Source organism: Hevea brasiliensis, chromosome 14, assembly GCF_030052815.1.
Source record: "Hevea brasiliensis isolate MT/VB/25A 57/8 chromosome 14, ASM3005281v1, whole genome shotgun sequence".
Lineage (NCBI taxonomy): Eukaryota > Viridiplantae > Streptophyta > Magnoliopsida > Malpighiales > Euphorbiaceae > Hevea > Hevea brasiliensis.
Window position 1 is genome coordinate 84,837,125 of NC_079506.1, and position 8,350 is coordinate 84,845,474.

General features: G+C 36.5%; 1 non-coding gene across 1 annotated transcript; it reads right to left on the reverse strand.

The window, feature by feature from the left end:
* Positions 1–2,186: 2,186 nt before the first annotated feature.
* LOC131173476 (small nucleolar RNA R71) lies at positions 2,187–2,292 on the reverse strand. The gene has a single exon (XR_009143792.1). It is a non-coding gene; the product is annotated as a small nucleolar RNA R71 (small nucleolar RNA).
* Between the last annotated feature and the right edge of the window lie 6,058 nt (positions 2,293–8,350).

The window sequence follows — 8,350 nt, forward strand, 5'->3', positions numbered from 1 at the left end:
TATCTTATTTGTTAATTTTAGATACTTTATATTTGATTTTCGTAATTTTGTTGTTTTTGATAGGATTTTGTGGCAAATCGAAGATCAATGAGTGCAATAGGAAATAATTTGAAGAGATTTGGAGTTCTTTAAGTATGGAGGAAAGTTGAAGAAATCAAGCCTTGAAAGAGCAAACCAGCCGAAATTTGCTTGAGACTTTGCTTAAGATCATGCTTAGGGTAAAGCGGCAGTGCTTAAGGTGCAGCACAAGTCAAGCATGAGCAGAAAAGTCCATTTTACTCTAAGTCTGCCGAGATTTGCTGAAGGTCTGCTTAACCTTAAGCAGACAGTGTGACAAGAGGCTGAAATTTGCTAAGAAGCTGCTTAGGGTTAAGCCGAACCCTAAGCAGACTACCCAGAACGTGAATAGTGCTGCTGACTTGGATAATTTTACACCTCATTTCCTATCCACTCCTTGGCTCTTATTTACTTTTAGGGCAACTTTTAGGGACCATATAAATACATCATTTCCTTATTTTTGCCATAAGAAGAAAAAGGGGAAGAGAAGAAAAAGAAAAGAAAATTTAATAGAAAGAGAGAGAGAAGACGCCATTTTCTCTTGGGGAGGAGCTGCTACGCCAGTTTTGGAGCTCCAGGAACCAGAGAACTTGGTTCTTCCACCTGGGTTTTTCTATTTCAGTCCTTTTGTCATGTTTTTCTTTACTCTTCCATCAATATTTCTTGTAAATACCATTATGAGTGAGTAATTTCTTTAGATTTCAGAGTTGGGAAATATGTCTTAGATTAATTTGTGGATTTGGACTGGGTATTTCCTTATTTTACATGAATATGAGTTTTGATTCCTTCCTTGTGTGCTTGATTTACTTGCCTAATGTTGGTACCCATTGGGTATTGTGTTAATCTTTGATTGAAGGACCGAAAGGTGAAAGTCATTGATAGGTAATCATGGATTGGGACTTAAAATCACCTAGATTTAGAAATAAACTAGGACTTTAAGAGGAATTAATTATTGGTTACAAAACTTAATGGGTTTTAAAGTAATCAAATACATACGAAAGTAGGTTTGGTTATTTTAGAATACACTTTGATTTGCTTGAAAAAGATATCAAAGGAATTTAGAATCAATTTCCTTCAAACTCTATTTTTCCCTAAAAATTGGAATGCCCAAGACAAATCCCAATTAATTTATGCATAAACCCCCAACTCTGGAATCACTTTTACCATAATTAGACTTTCGTTTAAATTACCCATTGATAATTTAGTTTAATTGCGAACTAGAATTAGAATTTATTTGTTTGCTCTTTACCCATTTCAATTAGATTAATCAATTTACCTTGCTCATTACACTTACCATTTATTCATTAATCATTAGCCCAAATAATCGCTTCATTCATAGTTTAGTAATCAAACAGCAAATCCTCGTGGGAACGATACTTGATTCATCACTTTATTACTTGAGACGACCCGTATACTTGCGGATAAGTCACATCAAGTTTTTGGCGCCGTTGCCGGGGATTTGATTTTTGTTTGATATTAAACAATTGTTTGTTTGGTTAATTTGGGCATTTTATTTTAATTCTTTTTACCATTTTACTTTGAGAATTTGTTTATTTTTGTTTTTTTTTCAGGTGCTTTATTTTATGAGAATGACAAAAAGTGAAGAAATCAATTTATTCTTTGACCCAGAAATAGAGAAGACATCAAAAGCTTTAAGAGCAGAATCTAAGAGGAGAAAAGCTAAAATTAAAGCTCAACAACAACAAGAAAGAGCACAAGAGCAAGAGGAACTACAAGAAGAAATGGCCAACAACAACAATAACAACCGCTCTGTGAAAGATCATGCCTATCCTAACATTGGAGATTTCATGCCAAGTATCACAAGACCAAGAGTAGAAGCTAATAATTTTGAACTGAAGCCTGCACTCTGTCAAATGGTACAACAAGCACAATTTGGAGGAAATCCAAGTGAAAGTCCACACGTGCATCTAGCACACTTTCTTGAGATCAGCGATATGTTGAAGATAAATGGAGTTTCTGATGATGCAATTCGACTCAGATTATTTCCTTTTTCTCTGAAGGACCGAGCTAGAGAGTGGTTACATTCTTTGCCACCTGGTTCTATCACAACATGGGATGAACTTTCTCAAGCATTTTTAGCTCAATATTTTCCACCAAGCAAGACAACTAATTTAGAAATGAGCTGACTTCTTTTAAACCTAGAGATGATGAGAGCTTGTATGAAGCATGGGAGAGGTACAAGGATTTGCAAAGGAGATGTCCACATCATGGGATTCCTAAGTGGATGCTTGTTCAACACTTTTACAATGGAGTTTCACCAGCTATTAGAAGTACAATTGATGCATCTTCTGGAGGTGACCTTATGGAGAAATCTGAAGATGAAGCTTTTTCTGCTCTTGATAAAATTGCTTATAACAACTACCAATGGAGTTGTGAGAGGAATGAGATCAAGAAACCAGCTGGTATGTTTGAGCTTGATGCCATGAATATGATTAATGCTAAGTTTGATGCTTTGACAAGGAAAATGGACAAGCTAAGCATGAAAGTAGATTCTTCAGCCGGAGGTTCTAGTAATTCAGTAGAAGTTGGAGCTGCAAATGTTAATTGTGCAGCAGATTTTTCTGCACTTAATCAAGATTTTTCAAGTGAGCAAGTGGATTATGTGGGGAACTACAATCAAAGACCAGGTGGTAACCCATTTTCTGCAACTTATGATCCAGCATGGAGAAACCACCCTAATTTCTCTTGGGGAGGTAGACAAGGGCAAAATCAGAATTTTCAGCAACCTTCTGGATATCAACAACATCAAAATTTTCAGCAGAATAGAGGTCCCACTCCTGGAATTTCTAAACCTCAAAATGCACCTGCTCCACCTCTACAACAACAAGCACAACTAGACAAGACAGCTAGATTGGAATCTATGATTGAAACTTTACTTGTGAGCCACCAAAGTCAACAAGAAATGATTTCTCAATTAGCATCTAAAGTGGATCAAATGGCAACACACAACAAGATGTTAGAGAATCAGATAGCTCAACAAGCTAGCTCTTCAAGTAACAAAGCATTTGGGAAGCTTCCTAGCCAACCAGAAAATTCAAGGGAGCATTGCAAGGCTATTACATTGAGGAGTGGAAAAATATTGGAGAATGGAGATAAAAAGATTAAAGAGAAAGTTGAAGAAAAGAAAAGCAGAGAAGGAGATGAACAAACCGTCAAGTTAGAATTGAAGCTGAGAAAGAAAATTCAATGGAAGAAAAAGGAAGTAAGGAGAGGGAGAGCAAAGAGGAAGAACCTAAATATGTTGCACCTAAAGCCTACATGCCACCTTTACCATTCCCACAAAGGTTTCAGAAAGCAAAATTGGATAAACAATTTGGGAAGTTTTTGGAGGTATTGAAGTCTTTGCATGTGACTATTCCTTTCACTGATGCCTTAGCACAAATGCCTTCATATGCTAAATTTTTGAAGGAGATTTTATCTAACAAGAAGAAATTGGAGGAATTTGAGACTGTAGCTCTCACGGAAGAAAGCAGTGCTATTTTGCAAAATAAGCTTCCACCCAAACTGAAAGATCCTGGAAGTTTCTCCATACCATGTCACATTGGGGATATCAGTATAGATAAGGCTTTATGTGATCTTGGAGCCAGTGTTAGTTTGATGCCATTGTCTATCTATGAGAAAGTGAAGATTGGAGAAATGAAGCCTACTACTATATCACTACAGTTAGCAGATAGGTCTATTAAATTTCCAATTGGGGTAGTTGAGAATGTTCCTCTGAAAGTTGGGAAATTTTTCATACCAGTGGATTTTGTGGTATTGGAGATGGAGGAGGATGTACACATTCCTATTATTCTTGGTAGACCTTTCCTTGCTCTTCTTTGGGTGTGATTGATGTAAAAAATGGGAGGCTTACATTAGAAGTTGGGGAAGAGAAAGTTGAATTTAATTTGTTTCAAGCAATGAAAAAGAAAGATAATTCAAACTCATGCTTGAGAGTTGATGTGATAGATGAAGAGGTTAGAGAAGTGTTTAAAAAGCAACATCCTAAAGATCCCTTAGAAGCTTGTTTGGTTCATAACATCAAAAAAGGGGATGAGATTGAAAAAGCTGCAGAATATGCTACAATTTTGGAAGGAAATCCACCTTTGCCTATGACTGAAATTGAAAAGATTGGGAACTTGAAGCAAGAAACAACTTCATCATCAAAGTTTGAAAAAGGTGAAGCACCTAAGGTAGAGTTGAAACCTCTTCCAACAAATCTCAGGTATGCTTTTCTAGGTCAAAATTCTACATATCCTGTGATTGTTAGTGCTAAATTGACTGATTGTGAAGTTGAAAAATTATTGAGAATTCTTAGGAAGCATAGAAGGATAATTGGTTATACCATTGATGATATTAAAGGAATACATCCTTCTGTGTGCATGCATAGAATTTTGTTGGAAAATGACCATAAAGCCTCTCGAGAATCACAAAGGAGATTGAATCCAAATATGAAAGAGGTTGTGAAAAAGGAGATCTTGAAATTGCTTGATGCAGGTATTATTTACCCTGTTTCTGACAGCAATTGGGTAAGTCCAGTTCATGTTGTACCTAAGAAAGGGGGCATCACAGTAGTGAAAAATGAAAATGATGAACTAATACCTACTAGAACTGTAACTGGATGGAGAATGTGTATAGACTATAGGAAATTGAATAAGGCAACTAGAAAGGACCATTTTCCATTACCATTTATAGATCAAATGCTTAAGAGACTAGCTCATCATTCTTATTTTTGCTATTTGGATGGCTATTCAGGGTTCTTTCAGATCCCTATTCACCCAGATGATCAGGATAAAACTACCTTCACCTGTCCTTATGGTACCTTTGCATATCGAAGGATGCCATTTGGACTATGTAATGCCCCTGCTACATTTCAACGATGTATGATGTCTATATTTTCTGACATGATTGAGGGTATTATGGAAGTGTTCATGGATGATTTTTCTGTGTATGGTAAATCTTTTGATGAATGCTTATCTAACTTGTCTAAGGTTTTGCAGAGATGTGAAGAGTTCAATTTAGTTTTGAATTGGGAAAAGTGCCATTTTATGGTACAAGAAGGAATTGTTTTGGGACATCTTGTGTCAAACAGGGGTATTGAGGTGGATAAATCAAAGGTGGAAATTATTAAGAAAATGCCACCCCCAACATCTGTGAAGGGAGTGAGGAGTTTCTGGCATCTTGGATTTTATAGGAGATTCATCAATGAGTTATATAATATTTCTAAACCTCTTACCAATTTATTGAGTAAAGATGTGGAATTTAATTTTGATACTAATTGTATGAATGCTTTTTGCAGGATAAAGGAAGCTTTGATATCTGCTCCTATTATGCAGCCACCCGATTGGTCATTACCTTTTGAGTTAATGTGCGATGCTAGTGATTATGCCATTGGGGCTGTTTTGGGACAAAGGAAAGATAAGAAGGTGTATGCAATATACTATGCAAGTAGGACCTTAGATGATGCTCAAATAAATTACTCTACTACAGAGAAAGAGTTTTTGGCAGTAGTATTTGCAGTAGATAAATTCAGGTCCTATGTTGTGGGGTCTAAGGTAATAGTATACACGGATCATGCAGCTATCAAGTATCTCCTTCAGAAAAAAGAGGCTAAACCTAGATTGATAAGGTGGGTGTTACTCCTTCAAGAGTTTGACTTGGAAATTAAAGATAAGAAAGGAGTAGAAAATGTGGTAGCAGATCATCTATCTAGATTGAGGCAAGAACAAGGAGACAATTTGGGAAAAGAGCCCCCAATAGATGATTATTTTCCTGATGAGCAACTGTTAGTAATCATGAATGCAAAAACCCTTTGGTATGCAGATTTTGTGAACTATCTAGTGTGTGAAATCCTTCCACCTGATCTAACATGGCAACAAAAGAAGAAATTTCTTTTTGATGTGAAGGATTATGATTGGGAGGAGCCATTTTTGTTCAAGAGATGTGGAGATGGGCTGATTAGAAAATGTTTAGCTGATGAGGAGATAGGGAATGTTATCAAAGATTGCCATTCTTCACTTTATGGGGGTCATATGAGTGTGACAAAGACTGCAGAAAAAGTTCTTCAAGCAGGGTTCTTTTGGCCACACATGTTTAAGGATGTGAGGAAGTTTGTAAATGCATGTGATAGGTGTCAAAGGATGGGTAATATCTCAAAGAGAGATGAAATGCCCCTCCAAAATATATTGGAAGTGGAATTATTTGATGTGTGGGGCATTGATTTCATGGGACCTTTTCCATCGTCCTTGGGACACAAATACATTTTAGTTGGAGTAGATTATGTGAGCAAATGGGTTGAAGCTATACCATCTCCAACTAATGATGTAAGAGTTGTGATTAAATTCCTTAAAAAGTTCATTTTTACAAGATTTGGAACTCCACGTGCCATTATAAGTGATGGAGGTTCTCATTTTTGCAACCATCAATTTGAAAGATTATTGCAAAAATATGGAGTAAAGCATAAGATTGCAACACCCTACCATCCACAAACTAGTGGTCATGTGGAGATCTCCAATAGAGAGCTGAAAAGAATTCTTGAGAAAACAGTGAATAGTTCAAGGAAAGATTGGTCACTAAAGTTAGATGATGCTCTTTGGGCCTATAGAACAGCTTTTAAAACCCCTATTGGAACTACCCCATTTAGATTGGTTTATGGGAAAGCTTGTCATCTACCTTTGGAGTTGGAGCATAGAGCATATTGGGCCATAAGGACACTGAACTTTGACTTAAAAACTGCAGGAGAAAAAAGAATGCTGCAACTAAATGAACTTGAGGAACTTAGATTGGATGCTTATGAAAATGCCAAGCTTTACAAGGAAAGAACTAAGAGATGGCATGATAAGCATATTAGGAGGAAAGAATTTCAGGAAGGTGATGTTGTTCTTCTATACAACTCTAGGTTAAGGTTATTTCCAGGAAAATTGAAGTCAAGATGGTGTGGCCCTACATCATTATAAAAGTATACCCCTATGGAGCTGTTGAGATAGGCAATGAAACCTCAGGGACTTTCAAAGTTAACGGGCAGAGATTAAAGCATTATATTGTTGGAGAACCCACACAAAAGTTTGTAGAGGTTTCATGGCTTGGTTCTCCAATCAGGGATACTTAGGAGAATTGGAGTGGAAGGTTAAGCTTAAGACCTTAAACAAGCGCTTCTTGGGAGGCAACCCAAGCGTATCCTTTTATAGTTTATTAATTTTCCATTTCATTTCATTTTCAGTTTTCACCCCCATTAATCTGAAAAGTGACATTTGTTTATCTTTTGTAGGTCATTCATGAAGATTGGGCAAGTTTACACTTGTGGCAAAAAGAAAGAATTGAAGGGGGCAAGTATAGGCAACATTCTGCACTTTATCCAGTGCCTGTGAACAGTAACACCCTTAAACCTGTGCTAAATTGCTGATATTGCAATATACTTGATAGCACATGTTTGATTTTGTGTTTTGTGTAAATTCTGTGAAATACAACTTGAATGAGGATCAATTTTGATATTTAGGACTGATGTGAGCTTTATTGAAGTGCAAAAATAGTGTTTGTTAAGTTTTACCTTTTAGTGTATATATAATTTTGTAGTCTGATAGGAATTTGCATGTTTTTGTTTGAATTGCTGCTAGTTTTTGAAATCTGCAGATTTTGGTTACTGTTCATGCTGCTTAAAAGGTCAATTTCTATGTCTTTTCTGCAATTCTTAAAGGATTTGAACTTGTCTCAAATGCTGCAGAAAATGTGCTTTTGGTATAAGTAGAGAAAGGAGACCATTTCATTAAGTGTGCACAAAGGTAGTCAAAATTGATGCCTAAATTGAAAAATGCTTGCATAGGCTAAATGAAAATATATAGTGTTTGATGAGTTCTAAGAGATGATGAGCTTAAATTCCTCAATTTTATGGTGTTTGTGTGTATTTGGTAATTGCTAAGGGTCATAATAGAATTCCATAGCTTTTGGACTGTTTTTGGTAAGCAAAATCACAATTCTTCCCAAAACCTGCCGAAACTTGCTGATGACATTGCTTGTCAAGCAGAGTCTTAAGCAAATTCTGCTGAACCTTATGCTTAACCCCAAGCATGGCCCATATTACCACAAGTCTGCCCCACAGTTTAAAATGGCCCAAAATGTCCGCCAATTTTCCAAAAGCCTCGCCCAAACTCCCGATAAACCTCATCGACTCCTTTCCCACGCCATTTCTTCCGGCAATCTTTACAGGAAGCCGAAAGGTTTCTTTCTTTTCATTAAAATGGTAAGAACTAAAATGTGGTCTTCCCACAAACCCAAACTCAGCAAATTTCGACCTAAA